The sequence below is a fragment of the Apium graveolens genome, chromosome 11 (genome assembly GCF_009905375.1).
Source record: "Apium graveolens cultivar Ventura chromosome 11, ASM990537v1, whole genome shotgun sequence".
NCBI lineage: Eukaryota > Viridiplantae > Streptophyta > Magnoliopsida > Apiales > Apiaceae > Apium > Apium graveolens.
In genome coordinates, this window is record NC_133657.1 from 110,633,675 (window position 1) to 110,652,649 (window position 18,975).

The window sequence follows — 18,975 nt, forward strand, 5'->3', positions numbered from 1 at the left end:
GGATCATACTCCACTTGTGATTTGGCTTTAGATGCCTCAGCACTTGTTCTTTCTTTAATCATAATGCCTTTAGCCTGTGGAGGTTTCTTTGCTGTTACAGAAGCTTTAGACTTAGATTGTGACTTATCAATTTCAGCTTTCAGTCTAGCTTCTTCTTCTTCCTGCATTTCAAGATCCATCCCTGGATTTTCTTTAAGAAACAGCTTCTTTGAGATCTCTTCATCAAGATCTTCAGGATTGACTAGAACTTGTTTACCTGAGCTTGATTTCTTGCCAGCATCAGAATTTAGCCTTTGACTTGTAGTTCTGTCTTTCTGTAATGAAGAGCCTCTGCTTTTTCTTTGACCTCCACCCTTTTCAGAGTTTCCAGAGTTTCCCTGATCTTCATTTTCATCATCTTTTTCTTTCTGTGATTTAGTAGACTTGCATTTGGACTTAATTACTTTCTCCCCCTTTTTGGCATCATCAGGAAGAAGCAGGGAGACAAGCAATTCCACAGAATTTTGAAGTTCGTTAAGCTGAACTTGTTGAGCAGCTTGATTTTGTAATAGATCAGAAATTTGAGCTTGCTACTTGTCTTGAGACTTTTCAATATTTGCTAAACGATCAAAGTTAGGCTTGAAAAACTTCTGCTTCTCTACTTTGATCTTCTCCGCATCATCTTGCAATTTATTTCGAATTTTGTCCAGCTGGTCGTGAGTTGCTGAGTGTTGACCATGAAGGTGCCTTGTACTCAGTGTTGTAACTCTAATAGGTGTCTTGAAATCATCATTGGCAAACATCTCACCAGCCTTTGTCAGATGTTCAGAAAGAACAGCTGCATTAGGGACAAATTCAACATTATTTCAGTCTTTGATCTGCTCTTGCCCTCTTTTAGTCTCACTCCAAGGAACTGGAGGAGCCCTTTCTACAAACTTCTCGATAAAAGCTACCTTAGAAGCTGGTGGTAGAGGAGCATGTCCAGAAGGACCAGCTGCAGCAACATCTATATTAACATCAGCTTCATCAGAGTTTGCAGCAGGCAGTGCAACAGAAATAAGAGGATAACAATTAATTCTTCTTCATATCTTCAATAAAAAGAATAGTAAGACGAATGATTCTCTCCTGCTGACGAAGAGAACGGAGATGAAGATCTCTTTGAACAGTCAACAAATCATTTTTAATGATTTCTGGAAATTGAATCCAGAGATTAGAAGGAATGTTGTTGATAGGATAACGAGTTGCAACTCCATTGTTCCAAATAGTCACCTTGTCTGAGCCATAGCAGTAAAACCACCCAAACTGAGTCATTGTTTGAGAGAAGAAAGAATTAGTTTTTTACTGAAGGATTATCGGTCAATTATATAGATAATGGAAGACCGCGGGATGCAGGGAATGTGAAATGAAGAGAAGTAAAGCCTCGTCTCCCTAGACCAATGAGTAATTATGACAGCCATTAGAAGCTTAAAACAGGAGTTTATGAGCACACGAAACAAGTAAAAATTACTGTGCATATAAGAGTACCACTAACCCAAATTATTTTGACTGTTTATATCTCACCCAAACATATTCTGATTTTAAATATGACTGTTTCAGATTTAACCATAAATAAGTCAAGTAAAGAATCAAGATTTAATATCAGAACTTAGACTTATATCAGAACTTAACAGTCATAAGAACATGGCTCCTTAACTCAAAAAGTGAATGTATTATTCCTGTAATTCTTCACACAAGTACTGATATGGTTTCATCAGAACTTAATCATCAGACCTTCCATCAGAACTTGTCCTCAGAATTTATGCAACTGACACTTAAACTGTTCATCTAAAATAATATTTATCACCACAGTAATTGTCATCATTCATATGGAGTATATATGTGTACAGTAAGTTAAATATCAGATAAAGATTAAAGTCTGATTCACTTCAGTACATCTTAGAAATAAGGAATAACTAAGAACTTTGCTCAAAATCTGTCATTATTCTGAAGTCTACTAAAGAATGAGTTCATGCATGAGTCCACCTCAACTGTTTTGTGCTCATTTTATGCATCTTTTGAAATTCCATTTTACAGTGGCGTCTCAGTGTAAGTGAGTCACGACTGCTTATGAGAATTTATGCTATTATCAGTGTATTTCTCCAGTAATCAGAGAATGTGAAAAGTCACCAAGAAAATTTATTTTGCTTTTCTAATGCATATAACTTAATACCAGCAATGCACTCGGGTCTTCCCTTCCATATTTTTACTCTAGATCTCAAAGGAGTACCTGAATTTTTTATTTTCTTTTCTTTTTCTTTTGATAAGTGAGGTTTATCAACAATTAGTACATCCATCAGATTTACCAACATCAGAACTTAACAGATAAGAAGCACTATTCTAGTTTTTGACTTAGTAACAAGATACTCAAAGTAAACTTTAATTAAGCTCAATATCAGAATTTGCTTGTGTTAAAAGATTTCCACATAAACAATTACTTCATACATGGGATCTTTAGTATATTAAAGATTACTAGGTCAGCATCTAGCACAATTATCCTCATTGGATTGAATAGTCACAGAAACATTCATATCACTATCAAAGTTTGGAAATTCACATCAGACAACAATCAGCACTTTAGCAAATTTCTAATTAAGCACAGAATACACAAAGATAGTAATATCTGTAAATACTGATCCTAAAGTCTGATGTATCAGAATATAAGCTAAGCAGATTTAGAGAAAGAACCTGAAACCATTCCAAGTTCATTTACCAATCTTGTAAAAGTAGCTTCACACAGTGGTTTTGTGAAGATATCTGCTAGTTGTTGATCTGTTGGAACAAAATGTAATTCCACTGTACCTTCATCCACATGTTCCCTTATGAAGTGGTACCTAATGCTGATGTGCTTTGTTATTGAGTCTTGAACTGGATTACCTGTCATAGCAATAGCACTTTGATTATCATAGTAAATAGGAATTTTAGAAAATTCAAACCCATAATCCAGTAACTGATTCTTCACTTAAAGAATCTGTGCACAACAGCTTCCTGCAGCAATGTATTATGCTTCTGCAGTTGATGTGGAAATTGACTTTTGTTTCTTGCTAAACCAAGAAACCAATCTGCCTCCAAGAAATTGGCAGCTTCCACTTGTGTTTTTCCTGTCAATTTTCCATCCTGTAAAATTTGCATCTGAGTAACCTATTAGCTTAAAGTCTGATTATCTAGGATACCACAATCCCAGGTCAGCTGTACCCTTAAGGTACTTGAAAATTCTCTTCATAACTGTTAAGTGAGGTTCTCTTGGATCTGCTTGAAATCTTGCACAAAGACAGGTAGTATACATGATATCAGGTCTACTTGCAGTTAGATAGAGTAATGAGCCAATCATAACTCTGTAATTAGTAATAACTACTGATGTACCAGTATCCTTATCCAATTTTGTTGTAGTGGCCATAGGAGTGGATGCATTTGAACAATCTTGCATTCTAAATTTCTTCAACAAATTTCTAGTGTACTTAGATTGACAAATAAAAGTTTCTTCTTCATTCTGCTTGACTTGAAGGCCCAGAAAATGGCTGAGTTTTCCCATCATACTCATTTGATATCTTGACAGCATCAGCTTGGTAAACTTTTTACAAAGTCTGTCATTTATAGAACCAAAAATGATATCATCAACATATATCTGCACCAAAAGCAAGTCCTTTCCATGGTTGAGATAAAATAATGTTTTGTCAATAGTTCCTCTGTTAAATCCAATTTCCAGAAAAACTGAGCTAGTGTCTCATACCATGCTCTTGGAGCTTGCTTAAGGCCATAAAGTGCTTTGTCAAGTCTGTAGACTTGATTAGGAAATTTTGAATCTACAAAACCTGGAGGTTGTTCAACATATACTTCCTCTTCCAATTCTCCATTGAGAAAAGCAATTTTCACATCTATTTGAAAGACTGTAAACTTTTTGTGAGCAACATAAGACAAAAATATCCTTATGGCTTCCAATCTAGCAATTGGTGCAAATGTTTCATCATAATCAATTCCCTCCTGTTGAGAATATCCTTTTGCAACCAGCCTTGCTTTATTCCTTATAATTATGCCATCACTATTAGTTTTGTTTCTGAACACCCACTTTGTACCAACAACAGATCTGTTCTTTGGTCTTGGCACTAGGGTCTAGAATTTATTTCTTTCAAATTCATTTAACTCTTCCTGCATTGCTTGCACCCAATCAGCATCTTGAAGAGCTTCTTCCACTTTCTTTGGTTCAGTCTGAGAGAGAAAAGAGTGATAAAGACATTCATTTGATGTAGCTGTTCTAGTTTTGAAACCTGCGTCAGGATTTCCAATAATTAAGTCAGGTGTATGTGCTTTAGTCCACTTCCTTGCAGATGGAAGATTTTCTCTAGAACTGGATGCTCCCCCATGATCCATGTTGTCTTTATCAACATTTTCTGATGCTCCCCCTGAAATTATGCTCTCTGAGTTGGATCCTTTAGAATTTGAGTTTCCAGAATTATCAGCACTTGAGTTTCCAGAATTATCTGAACTTGGCCCATCAGAACTTGAAGAGCCTGTTGTAGGTTCTGATGCTTCTTGAGATGTGGTTGTATCTTCAGTATGCTCCCCCTGCACAGGTGCATCTTCCTTTGGCGTAGTCACCACAGTTTCAATAACATCAGAGTTTAATCCATCAGAGTTTGCAGTATCAGGATTTAGACTGTCAAGATTTAGACTGTCAGGATTTACAGTATCAGAATTTAAAACTTCATTCTCAAATCTCAGCTGGTCATGATCATTGAAATCTTCAAGTCCTGTAATCTTCTTATCATCAAAAGAAACATTGATAGATTCCATGACAACCCTTGTTCTTAAATTGTAGACTCTGAAGGCTTTTGTGGAAAGTGGATATCCAACAAAAATTCCTTCATCAGCTTTTAGATCAAATTTGGATAGTTGTTCAGGATGAGTCTTAAGAACAAAACACTTGCATCCAAATACATGAAAATACTTCAGATTTGGCTTCTTTTTCTTCACCATCTCATATGGTGTTTTTTCATGCTTCTTAATGAGTGTTGCATTCTGAGTAAAACAAGCAGTCTGCATAGCTTCAGCCAGCTTCAATAAGAGTTCTATTCTTTCTTTCAATAACTCCATTTTGTTATGGAGTTCCAGGAGCTGAAAATTCCTGCTTTATTCCATGGTCTTTGTAGAACTCTTCCATGATCAAATTCTTGAACTCAGTGCCATTATCACTTCTTATGATCTTCACAGAATCTTTGACCAATTTATCCAGTTGCTTGACATAATCAATCAAAATAGATGCAATTTCACTTTTTGTGTGCAAGAAATACACCCATGTGTATCTGGTGAACTCGTCCACTATGACCATAGCATATTTCTTCTTTGCAATAGACATGACATTTACTGGACCAAATAGATCAACATGTAGTGGGTGATAAGGCTCAAGAATTGAAGATTCAGTCTTGCTCTTGAATGAAGATTTTTTTTGTATTGCCTTTTGACAGAAATCACAAAGGCCATCGGGAGCAAATACTGATTTTGGAAAACCTCTCACAAGATCTTTCTTGACTAGTTCATTTATATTGTTGAAATTTAAATGAGAGAGTTTCATTCCAGCTTTTTTCAATTGATGCTCTACTTAACAGACAGATTGCAGAACCATCAATACTTGTTGAAAGCTTGGCTTCATAGATGTTACCATGCCTGTATCCTTTCAGAACAACTTTGCCTGTAGATTTGCTTACAACTTCATAGTGTTCTTCAAAGAAATCCACATGATAACCTCTGTCACAGATTTGACTTACACTCAGCAAATTGTGTTTAAGTCCTGAGACTAAAGCTACTTTTTCAATGATGACATTCCCCAAATTGATATTGCCATATCCCAAAATTTTTCCCATGTTGCCATCTCCATAAGAAACACTTGGGCCAGCTTTCTCCACAAAGTCTGATAGCAGGGCTTTATTTTCAGTCATATGTCCTGAACATCCACTGTCCAGAACTAGGATATTTTTCCTGTTGCCCTGCAATCACAAAGACCACTAATGATTAGTTTAAGGACCCAGACTTGCTTGGATCCTTTGGCCTTATTAAGTTTGTTAACATTTACAGCGGATTTAGCATCAGAGTTTATGTTAACATTTTTCTTATCAGTATTTACACTATCAAACTTTGCATCAGTACTTACACTAGAAGGAACAATGCTACATTTCTTTAAAGAAGGTTTTATTTGATAATAATCATAGTACAAAATATGATATTCTTTACAAGTATAAATGGAATTCCATAAACTACCACAATGAAAACAAGGATTTTGTGGCCTATATCTAACAGACTGACTCTTAACTCCTGACTTTAAAGGTAAGGACTTTATGTTCTTATTTTTCCTACAAAAAGAAGCCAGATGGTTAGAATTTCCACAGTTATGACATGTTTTTCTAGGAGCATTAGCAACAGGCTTATAATTGTTACTTTTGTTCATACCTTCCTTTCCATTCCTATTTTTCCTAGGTGGCTTTACCTTGTTTACATTCTTAACATGTTTCAGTTTATACTTAAGCTGCTTCTTTGTCATTAAGCCTATGTTTACTTCAGTTGGCTTACCCTGTTTTGGTTTGTCAGAAGTTAATTTCTCTTTAACTTCTGATTTATCAATATCAGACTTTACAGCTACAAACTTAACAGGATTTACCTTTGAATTTTGTTTAACAACTATAGGCTCAATCTTCCAGTTCCCTCATCATTCTTATCATCTCCATAACCTAAGCCCTCTTTCCAGTTTCCACTACTAAGAATATTCTGAGTTGCTTTACCAGAGTTAGTCCAAGTCCTGATAATCTCTCTTTCCTTTTCTAACTCAGTTTTTAGAGATTCATTCATTTTAAGTACTTCATCCCTAACATAGAAAGCATCATCTCTATCTTTCTAAACTTGACTAACTCTTTTTCTAAATAATCATTCCTCTTTTAATAAGCAAGATTTTCATAAGTTAATCTTTCACATCTTAAAGTTTGATCTCTATAACTAGTGAACATGGTTTTAAGATATCTTCTCAACTCATTAATATTATCAGTATGAAAGGCATAAGTAGTTTGAGGTACCTTTAACTCAGCAGCATTAGAACTGCTATCAGCATTTGCCATCAAGGCATAGTTCACCTCACTTTCAGAATGTGAAGTGTCTTTCCAGATTTTCTTCTTTATGACAAGAGCCTTACCTTTGTCACTCCTCACTTTCTTACAATCAGAAGATATGTGGCCTTTCTCACCACAGTTGTAGCATTTGACATTTGTATAATCTCCTCTGTCAGACTTTCCTCCTTTGCCTTCAGATTTTCTGAAACTCTTCTTATCAGAACTTGCACCTTTCCTGGAAAACTTCTTTCCCTTTCTGAATTTCCTGTATGCAATCCTTGTGATTCCTTTCAACATAAGAGCACACAGCTTCATCATCTCTTCATCAGGATCCATCTCAGGTAAGCTTTCAGTTTCTGAGTCATCATCAGTATCAGAACTTGATGATTCAGTATCAGACTTTGTGATGAGAGCTTTTCCCTTGCCTTTCCTTGAGGGAGCTGCTTTGGGGGATTCCTCCTCAGCCTTAAGAGCAACTTTCCTTGACTTTCTTCCATTTCTCTTGCTTCTTTGTTCCATCTCAAGTTCATGAGTCTTGAGCATCCCATAAATTTCATCAAGAGTTGTTTCTTCAAGATTATAGTTGTCTCTTATAGTGGTGGCCTTCAAATCCCAACATTCAGGAAGAGCTAACAGGAATTTAAGATTTGAATCCTCAAGATCATATTCCTTGTCAACTAGTGACAAATCATTCAAGAGTTTGACAAATCTGTCATATAAACCAGTTAATGACTCATCAGGTTTTGAGTCAAAGTGCTCATACTCTTGAGTGAGTATAGTCTTCCTGTTCTTCTTAATTGAATCAGTTCCCTGACACCTTGTCTCCGAGGCATCCCATATCTCCTTTGCAGTCTTGCAGTTAATTACCCTGTTTGACACTACATTATCAATGGCACTATGCAGCAAGTGTCGTACCTTAGCATCCTTAGCAATTGATGAGATATCTACAGCAGTGTAATCACTCTTCTCCTTTGGTACAGACTTTGCGGGTTCATCTGCAACTACAACAGAGAGTTTGGTTGGCTTGTGTGGTCCTTCATTGATTCTGACAAGGTATTCTGGATCAGTAGCTTCCAGAAACATGGACATCCTCACCTTCCATATGGGATATTCAGATGGTTTCAGTATGGGAACTCTAATAGTCTCATATCGACTATGGATTTGAGTCTTTGGAGGTTCTTCAGTTTTGGTGGGCTTGGTTGGGGTTTGTTCTTCTTCAGGCATGATTGTTTTTGGATCTTAAAATGTTTGTGTGTTAACAAATCTGCTCTGATACCACTTTTTAGGTCTTACACACTGTAGAAGGGGGTTGAATACAGAGTTTACTATAATCAAATCGAATTAAAGAACTCAAGTAACAGAAAACAGATTTTATTCAACACAATAAACTCTGTTACAATATGGAACTGTCCTCTCTCAGTGATGAACAAATTATCACGAGAGCTGCTAGGGTTACAATAAATAATAACTTCGATTATGATAACACATATAGTGTAAACCCTATGTCTGTGTTTATATACTACATAGTTACAAGATAATCTCTAATTGATATTGAATATGATTATGTATCCTAAAATATATCAATTAGATATCTTCTTTTCCAAGTCTTCTATCTTCCATAGAAATCTTCTCTATGCATATCTCTTCTTTATTTAGTCTTGATCTTCTTTTCTTTCAATCAGCCTTTCCTTAACTATTTATCCTCCCGCACTTAAGTGCTGATATCCATCTTCTGATAATTATCTCCTGATAATTTAAGTACTGATATCCTTAAGTTCTGACTTCCAATAAGTGCTGATTTTAGTAAGTACTGATATTTCCTATTTGTTAAGATCTGAAAAACTAAACATGAAACACATTAGACATGACATCTCAAATGTATCTAACAAAACCCACTGTGCCTGAACAGAAAATAGCTAACTTTAGTGGACCCCCACTTGGGCCTACATAAAAGAAGGAGTACTTCCGGAAGGGAAGAACGGGGCTAGAAAAATGAGGTACATAGCATCTCACTATGTGATTTATGATGGGGCTATATATCAAAGAGGATTCAACGTGTCGCTCCTCAAATTCATAGATGGTGCAGGATGCAATAATATCATGGGGAGTTGTTATGACGAAAACATGCGATAATATTCACGTAAGTATACGCGATCGCAAGTAATATAGAATCAATTCTAGTTCATTCCCACAGAGACTGGTATAGGTTAATTTCAATCAATGTACTTATGCAACAATGGTATGGTTATTATTCAATGCTAAGACGGATAACAAATTGGTTTTTTTATACCTAAGATTATTAACTAACATGCAATTAACTAAGAGATTAAAAAGGTTGATTTACTTATATAACACAAACATGGGATTCTAACTTCATTACTACTTCATTCAGTAGCCTTTTTGTTCTTAACCTTAGCATGCAATGGTGATGACACTAATCAGATAACACAAAACTAGTAAACGTGAACTTTCGTTGTATGAATACCATACTACCAGACATCCACAAAAGAGATAGAAGCTGAATAGACAGCAATTATATTGAGACCCTATATGTCTATTGAATTTGACAACATAACGGTTTAATGCACAAGTTATCTATCATGATTACACAGGGCAAGTAAGATGGTTAAAATTACCTACGAATCATGTATAACAATACATGAACCTATGCTAGCATGCAAGTTCTAAACCTCTAAATTCACTGTCGCTTCATTAGAGATTAACACGCTATCTTATAAGTTTGTGATGCTTATAAGATGCATAAGCACAACCAATACTAGGATATCATACAATGAACAACACACTATGGTATCAAAACAATTAACTAAAGAAATCCATAAGTAAATCCGCTAGAACCTCACGATAACGATTAGCCCATTATCGGACTCATCATCAATGTGGGTTCCGATGAAAGCATGGTATAATAAACTAGGTCTTTATAGAATGAATAATAAAACCAAGTACGCTAACAAGAGTATAGGTTCAATAAATAAGAAAACTAGCATTCAAGATTATAACGTAAAACAAAAAATCATAAAAATAAACTAGATCCTCTTCGCTTTGGTTGAATTGTGCTATACGGTCTTTTTATGTCTTCTCCTTAAGCTCTGATACATCTTGTTATTGAAAAATGATCTTATGTTATCAGTATATAGCATCCCATGCAGATTAGAAGCTTAGAAATCAGAATTGTAAGAGAATAAGGATTATTTCATCCCGACATGGCGTGGCCGCGCGCTTCACCGGCGCGGGCGTGCTGACTTTCTGTACTTCTGGTGCGGCCGTGCGCTAGCATAGCACGGGCGTGCCGTCCTTCTGGAAAAACTTCTGATTTTGCTTCTCTTTAATTGTTGGTTCTTGACGGGCTTTGCACAAGCGATCTTCATAACATCTTCCTAACACCATTTTAGCATCAAAGCAATGCTAAATCACCTGGATTCCTGATATATGCCTGAAATGCAAAACACTACAAAAACACATAAAAACACAAATAACTTGAGTACAAAACACCAATTTAAGCATTTATGGAGCACTCTAAGTGGACATAAATGCCACTTAACACACCCCCAAACTTGAACCGATATTTGTCCTCAAACATAAACAGACTCAAAGAACAAGAAATAAAAATGCATGAATGCAAGATACATGAATACAACAATCCCAATAGAATAACTTAACCAACCAACAAGCAACATCTTAACAACTGCAGTTATTCGCACAAGTTCAATTAAATCTCACAAATCAACTCACAAATCAGAAGTGTGTGTGTGTGCAATTGCTTAACAGATATACTAACACAACTAAATCAATAATCATGACTCACTACTCATCAAGGAAATCACAAGGTTAAAAATAGAATAAAATCTAAACTCAAAATGACTTACAACACTTCAATCTTACTGTCGGAGTTATTATATGGATTTATGCTTTTATTTAGAACACATAAATAATCACAAATATGCTTATTTGACAGTGCAATGATTGAGGTCCACAAAAGACTTATACAATAATACCCATGTAACGAGCGTTAGGTTAGTGGATCCCAAACTATAAAAGGCTTAGGTCACTAGGCACAAAGTCCCATAAGAACTTAATAACTCGAGTATTAAAGAGCCCACTCGTGATCAATTATGCATAAACACATTTTTTTCTCTTTTTTTCTTTTTTTAATTATTTTTTCTTTTCTTCACATGATTTCTGAACGAGTGTGTTTCGCTCCATCTCGTTCAACCCTAGACTACTCATATAAAATGAGCCTGCTACTAGCCATTGACACCTAGCCACAACAATTATAAATGAAATCCAATTTGTTTCCAAATTTTAAATATCCATGCTATGCTATCATTAAGAGAATATCCTAAATTCTAAATATAAACAAGTGATTAAACCTCAATAAATAAATAAACCATGATCATGATCTAGCACGCAAGCAACATATAAGACCTAGTGAAATTTTATTCCTTCTACCATGCAAATCAACTCGATAAGACTTAACATTCCTAAATATGACATCACCGCACTTGCATCAATATCACAAATCAGTTAGTAAATTAACTAAGGGATCATGTTATAATGCAAATAACGAACTATATGCACCATACTATAACAAAAAAACTACTACATGGTAAAAATACAACTATATGAACTAAATTATCATGAATATGCAAACTATATGAGATACACACAAACATATACTCCTTACTACCACCCCCAAACTTAAAATATTCACTGTGCTCAGTGAAGGTAATAGTAAAGAATCAGGCATACCTACTCAGAATCAGGGTTATCACCCTCATGGGGTGGTGTGTCAGGAGTGTCAGGAGGTGGGTACACAGAGTCCTCACCGAATACTAGCCACTAGATGTCAACTCCCGTAGCTCTGAATGTAGTCCCCAATTCCTGGTTAAGGTCATGTGCAACCCGACTATTGATGTCAAGCATCACATCCATCCTCCTCATCAAGCGCCTATACTGTGCTGAACCCAAACCAGCACTGTCCTATGCTTCCTCCTGCAGCTGTTGCTGCTGATGCTGCCCCGAAGGACCGGCCTCCTCACCCAACTCATCTCTCCAAGCTGCTCTACTTGCCTGAGCCATCCCACCAGCATATGCCTGAGGTGCTAAACGTCCACCTGGAAGATGGTCATAAGAATAACCAAGCCCCTTCGGATCAGGCTTACCACCGTACCACTCCTGCATACTTAACAATGTCAAACTATCAATCGGGGTATCGAAAGCTGCAGCTACTCGTATGCGGGCCAATGAACTCCAACTGCCACACACAGCTTATTCACAATGGACGCATAGGGTATAGAACCTGTAGTACTGCCACGAAGAAACCTTAAAATCCCATGATGAATCACCATCCCGAGATCCACATAGTAGCCCTGAAAAATCCCACACAATAACCATGCACACTCCACAGTAACATCATGCACGTGAGAAGATGGCATGATGTTGGCACAAATAAAGGAATTCCATGCACGTGCAAACATCTTCATGCACGAGGCAGGGAAAGTGGCATATTCGTTTGTGCCCTTCTTGAACTTCCAGTGAGCCTCAGGCACACACAGTGTAGCAACGATCAAATACAAATTAAAATCATCCCCCGTCTTCACATTCAAGTTCTCCTGATCCGACCTCCTCTCAAGATGCTCAATAACCCTTTGAATAGCCTCAGCACTATACTCCAGCGCCAACCCCCTAACCACAGTAAAATCGTTCTTCTCCGCCTTCGCATTCACGTAAAACTCGTGAACCACACTCATGGGAACAGCTGTGGGTGTCTCGCCAAAAGCAACCCAACCCATCTCCAAAATCATCTCCAACAACTTACCATCCCTTCTCAATGAAAGAAAACCTCGCTCCTTGGCTATATACTTCGAAAGCAGCCTCGTATACTCCGCCTCAGCCTCGGGAGTTGAAAACCTAGGCCTCACACCACCAACACTAGAAGAATCGGTAGTGTTGCTGCTAACTTGGGTTTGTTATCTTTTGGGTGCCATTGGAAGTGAATAAGAGAGAATAAGAGATGTGTGTATAATAGAGATTTGTGTTTGAGAATTTGAGAAGTGATGGAGAAGTTTGGGTATAAGTGTGTGTACATATAGGAGATTAAAAATTAGTTATGGAAAAGAGGTGGGATTAATGGGAGTAATGGGGTAATGGAATTGATTTGGAATAGAAATTATAGGAAGTGGAGGAGGGAAATTCGGGTAAGAATTGATTTTGTATTCAAAGTCCCGATTTTCTATTTCATTTGTTGTCTCTTTTTCTTCGACTACAGGGATGCAGTGCGGCCGCCCTTCCTGGTAGCGTGGGTGCGCCGTGTTTCTGGAAAACGAGTGCGGCCGCCCCGCATACCAGCGCGGCGCGCGCACTTACTGGAAACTCAGCGCGGCCGGGCGGCCGCGCCGTGCTTCTGTAGTTGGCACTTCATTTATTTTCTTTTTCTGATTTTTTTGTATTTTACTCCTTTTTTTCTTCTTCCTCTATCTACTAATGTACAACAAACTTATGTTGCCTCCCAAGAAGCTCTTGGTTTACGTATCTAGCTTGACGTAGAATCCCGAGATCAAGTGGATAATAAAAAGGCACTATCCACCTCACGGTTTTCCGTATCCCTATAGTAATGCTTCAACCTCTGTCCATTCACCTTGAATGCTTGTCCTAGATCATTCTCAAAAATCTCAACCGCTTCATGCGAAACACAGTTTTGACAACAAACGGCCCTGACCACCTCGACTTCAACTTTTCAGGAAAAAGACGGAGACAAGAGTTGAACAAAAGAACTTGTTTCCCCGACAAAAATGATTTGAGCACTAGACCCCTATCGTGCCACCTCTTGAATTTCTCCTTGTATATTTTGTTGTTCTCATACGCTTGAAGCTGAAACTCGTCGAGTTCATTCAATTGAAGCATTCTTTTCCTACCAGCTGCATCCATATTAAGGTTCAACTTCTTCAAAGCCCAATATGGTTCATGCTCGAGCTCCACAGGCAAATGACATCCTTTTCCATAAACCAATTGAAACGGGGATATGCCAAACGGAGTTTTGTATGTTCGATAATCCCAAACAGCTTCATCCAGCTTCAAAGACCAATCCTTCCTTGATGGATACACAACTTTCTCTAGAATACGCTTGATCTCTCTGTTAGATACCTCAGCTTGACCATTAGTCTGAGGATGTTAGGCTGTAGCAATGCGATAATTCACATTATACCTTTGCATCATGGCAGTGAACTTGCGATTGCAGAAATGCGATCCCTCATCACTAATTATGACTCTTGGAGTCCCAAACCTTGTGAATATCTGCTTATGAAGAAAATTAATACCTTCGCATCATTCGTCGGCAAAGCCTTGACTTTAACCCATTTTGAGACGTAATCAACTGCAAACAAGATATACTGATTATTGCAAGATGAGACAAATGGCCCCATGAATTCAATTCCCCAAACATCAAAGACTTCAACCTCGAGAAGCACATTAAGAGGCATCTCATCCGTATTGGACATATTACCAACACGTTGGCATCGATCACATTTCAAAACAAACTGATGCACATCCTTAAACAATGTAGGCCAGAAAAATCCCGCTTGAAGGATACGAGCTGTTGTCTTTTCTCCACCATAGTGTCCTCCATAAGGAGTCGAATGATAATCTCGTAAGATACCCCCCGTTTCGCTGTACGGAATACATCTCCTGATGATTTGGTATGCTCCTTGCCTAAACAAAAATGGCTTATCCCACATGTAAAACTTCACTTCATGAAGAAACTTCTTCCTTTGAGAAGAAGACAAGTCTGGAGGCATAATATTGCTCACAAGGTAGTTCACAATGTCCGCAAACCACGGTTCTTCCTCTTGCACCCCAAACAACTGCTCATCAGGAAAAGACTCATTAATCAATGCCTTATCCTGTGAAGTTGCACTTGGATCTTCTAAACGAGAGAGATGATCAGTGACTTGATTCTCAGTACCCTTTATGTCTTTGATCTCCAACTCAAAATCCTGAAGTAAAAGAACCCATCGAATCAGTCTAGCCTTCGAGTCCTTCTTCGAGACGAGATAGCGAATCGTAGCGTGATCAGCGAAAACTATCACCTTCGTCCCAAGAAAATAAGATCGAAATTTCTCAAAACCATAGACAATAGCCAAAAGTTCTTTCTCAGTAGTATAGTTCAGTTGAGCACCATTGAAGGTCTTACTAGCATAGTATACCACCTGAAATATGTTGTTCTTTCTCTGCCCAAGAACTGCTCCAACTGTATAGTCACTTGCATCGCACATCATTTCAAAAGGTTCATCCCAATTAGGTGCAGTTATGACACGTGCCGTGATTAAACGCTTCTTTAAGATCTCAAAAGTAGCGAGGCACTCATCATCAAACTTAAACGGGACATCTTTCTCTAGAAGATTGCATAAGGGTTTAGAGATTTTAATGAATTCCTTGATGAAACGCCGATAGATACCCGCATGACCAAGAAATCTACGGACTCCCTTAACAGAAATAGATGGAGGAAGGTTTTTGATTACCCCCGCCTTGGCTTTATTCACCTCGAGACCCTTACTAGAGACCTTGGGCCCAAGAATGATGCCCTGTTGCACCATAAAATGACATTTCTCCCAATTGAGAACCATATTGGTCTCAACATACCTTTTAAGGACGGCGCCAAGATTTTGAAAGCACTCATCAAAAGAATCACATAAATATAGAGAAATTGTCCATAAACACCTCCACATTCTGACCAATCATATCAGAGAAAATGGCCATCATACATCTCTAAAATATGGCAGGTGCACCACACAAACCAAAAGAAACTCTTCTGAAGGCAGAAGTACCAAATGGACAAGTGAAGGTAGTCTTTTCCTGATCTTCTGGAGCAGTGCAATCTGATTATAGCCCGAATAGCCATCGAGAAGATAATAGTACTCATGCCCAGCCAACCTGTCAAGCAACTGATCAATAAAAGGAAGAGGGAAGTGATCTTTCCTTGTGAATTTGTTCAGCTTTCTATAGTCCATGCAAACTCTCCACCCCATGACTATTCTAGTAGGAATGAGCTCATTCTTTTCATTAGCTACCAAGGTGATGCCTCCTTTCTTCCGCACACACTGAACTGGACTCACCCAAGAACTGTCAGAAATGGGATAGATGATACCTGCATCTAGCCACTTGAGAATTTCCTTCTTCACAACTTCTTTCATGATCAAATTAAGCCTTCTCTGTTGCTCAACAGTAGGCTTGCTACCTTCCTCTAGCGGAATTTTATGCATACAATAAGAAGGGCTAATTCCCTTGATATCTGCTATAGTCCATACAATTGCCGATTTGAACTCTCTAAGAATTCTCAAAAGTTTTTCCTCATCACTACCTGAAAGGACAGATGCAATAATAACAGGCAAAGTAGATACATCGCCTAAAAAAGCATACCTTAAGTGTTCAGGAAAAGGTTTAAGCTCAAGTGTAGGAGCTTCCTCAATAGATGGATTGAGGCGCTTTGGAGAATTTTTCAGCTCCTCCAATCCAAGAGATTCAAAAGCATATCCAGCCTTCGTTTCCAAGGAGAAGCATTCAAATATTGCAACTGCTCATCACATTCGTCATCTTCACTATCTGAATTTCCCAACAAGGCTTTCTCTAAGGCATCAGACCTTAGCATTTCATCAAGTTCTAAAGTCACCACAGAATGGACCAACTCCACTTTTAAGCACTCCTCATTATAAGTAAGGAATTTCATGGCATTGAAAACATTGAATGTCACATCCTGATCCAGCACTCTCATAGTGAGCTCACCCTTTTGTACATAAATCAAGGTTCGGCCCGTAGCCAAGAAAGGTCTTCCCAAGATTATGGGAATCTTCTTATCCTCCTCGAAATAAAGAATTACAAAATCAGCAGGAAATATGAGTTTTTCCACCTTGACCAAGACATCATTCACAATGCCTCGTCGATATGAAATAGAACGATCGGCGAACTACAAGGACATATAAGTAGACTTTGGATCAGGCAAATCCAACTTTTTGAAGACAGACAAAGGCATCAGATTGATGCTAGCTCCCAAATCACATAAATATTTGTCGAAAGACAAGTTTCCAATAGTGCAAGAAATAGTGAAGATTTCAGGATCTTTAAGCTTCGGAGGCAACTTCTGTTGTAGCACAGCGCTGCATTCCTCCATGAAACCAACGGTCTCTAAGTCATCTAGCTTCAGTTTCTGAGAGAGAATACCTTTCATAAACTTCGCATAGCTAGGCATTTGTTCAAGAGCTTCAACGAAAAGTCTGTTGATATGAAGTTACTTGAACACCTCCAGAAACTTTTCAAACTGCTTGTCCAGCTTTTTCTTCTATAGCCACTTAGGAAAAGGAGGTGGAGGATAGATCTGTTTCTCCCCTTTATTACCCTCAGGAGGAGTGTGTTCCACAATAGTCTTCCTTAGTTCCACTTATGCTTCCTTCTGCACTTCTTTCTCAGCCACAGCTTCATCTTCTGAAACATGAGATTTTTCGGGATTGGCAACCTTCCTAGACCTCAATATGATTGCCTTGACTTGCTCTCTTTAGCTTCTCTCTTTCCTGGCACTTCAGTGTCACTAGGGAGTGTACCAGGTTGTCGATTCAGTAAGGCATTAGCAATCTGCCCAATTTGATCCTCCAAGGTCTTGATAGACACGGCTTGGCTCTTGCATACGAGCCTCAATTCCTCTAGTTCATATTTTTCATTAGATTGAGGTAGCTACTGAAGTTGGAGTTGTTTCCTTGGTGCATACTGGAGTTGTTGAAAACTAAGAGGGTTGTATTGATTTCCTGCATATGGTTGATAAGGTTGTTGCACCGCATTCTGAGTGTTGCTCAAGCTGAAGTTAGGATGATTGTGGTTGTTGGGATGATAGGTGGCTGGAACTGGCTGTTGCGATCTCTGAAAGTTTCTCACAAATTGAGTTGATTCACTAGAAATAGCACACTGATTAGTCTCATGCGCTCCAGCACAAAGCTCACAGACACTGGTGATCTGATTAACTCCATAATTAGCCAAAGAATCCACCTTCATCTTCAAAGCCTGAAGTTGAGCAGCTATAGCAGTAGCTATATCAAATTCTAAAATTCCTGCTACTTTTCCTTGCGGCATTCTCTGAGTTGGGTTTTGGTATTCATTCGCAGCCATCATCTCAATCAATTCATAAGCTTCATTGTACCTTTTAGCCCAAAATACTCCGCCTGATGCTGCATCAAGCATGAGTCTAGAAGTTGCACCCAACCCATTACAAAAACAATTAATGATCATCCAGTCAGGTATCCCATGATGAGGGCACTTTCTAAGCATCTCCTTGTAACGATCCCACACCTCACATAAAGATTCTCCAGATTGCTGAGCTAATTGAGTAAGTGCATTTCTGATTGCAGCAGTCTTCTCCATAGAAAAAAAATTAGTTAGGAACTTTTGAGCAAGATCCTGCCATTTGGTGATAGACCCTGGTGCTACAGAATGTAACCAACACTTAGCTTTATCCCACAGAGAAAATGGGAAAAGCCTCAACTTAAGAGCATCTTCAGAACCTCCATTGAACTTGAAAGTGTTGCAGGTCTCGATAAAATCTCTGATGTGCATGTTGGGGTCTTCTATAAGAGAACCCCAAACTGAACTGAAATCTGTATAATCTGAATCGTGCTCGACTTGATCTCAAAGGTATTATCCGCGATGGCTGGTCTGATAATGCTAGAATGAATAACATTGATCTTCGGCTGAGAATAGTCCATCAAAGCATTCGAATTTGCCTCTGGTTCTTCCATTATGACAAGAGCTTCTTCTTCAACTTTTTCTACTTCCTCAAAAACTTGGAGCGCTACTACAACTTCTTCCCCGGCTT

General features: G+C 38.1%; 1 non-coding gene across 1 annotated transcript; it reads left to right on the plus strand.

Moving 5' to 3' along the window:
- The first annotated feature begins 18,402 nt into the window (after positions 1–18,402).
- Positions 18,403–18,509, plus strand: LOC141699254 (small nucleolar RNA R71). The gene has a single exon (XR_012565729.1). It is a non-coding gene; the product is annotated as a small nucleolar RNA R71 (small nucleolar RNA).
- The last annotated feature ends 466 nt before the right edge of the window (positions 18,510–18,975 follow it).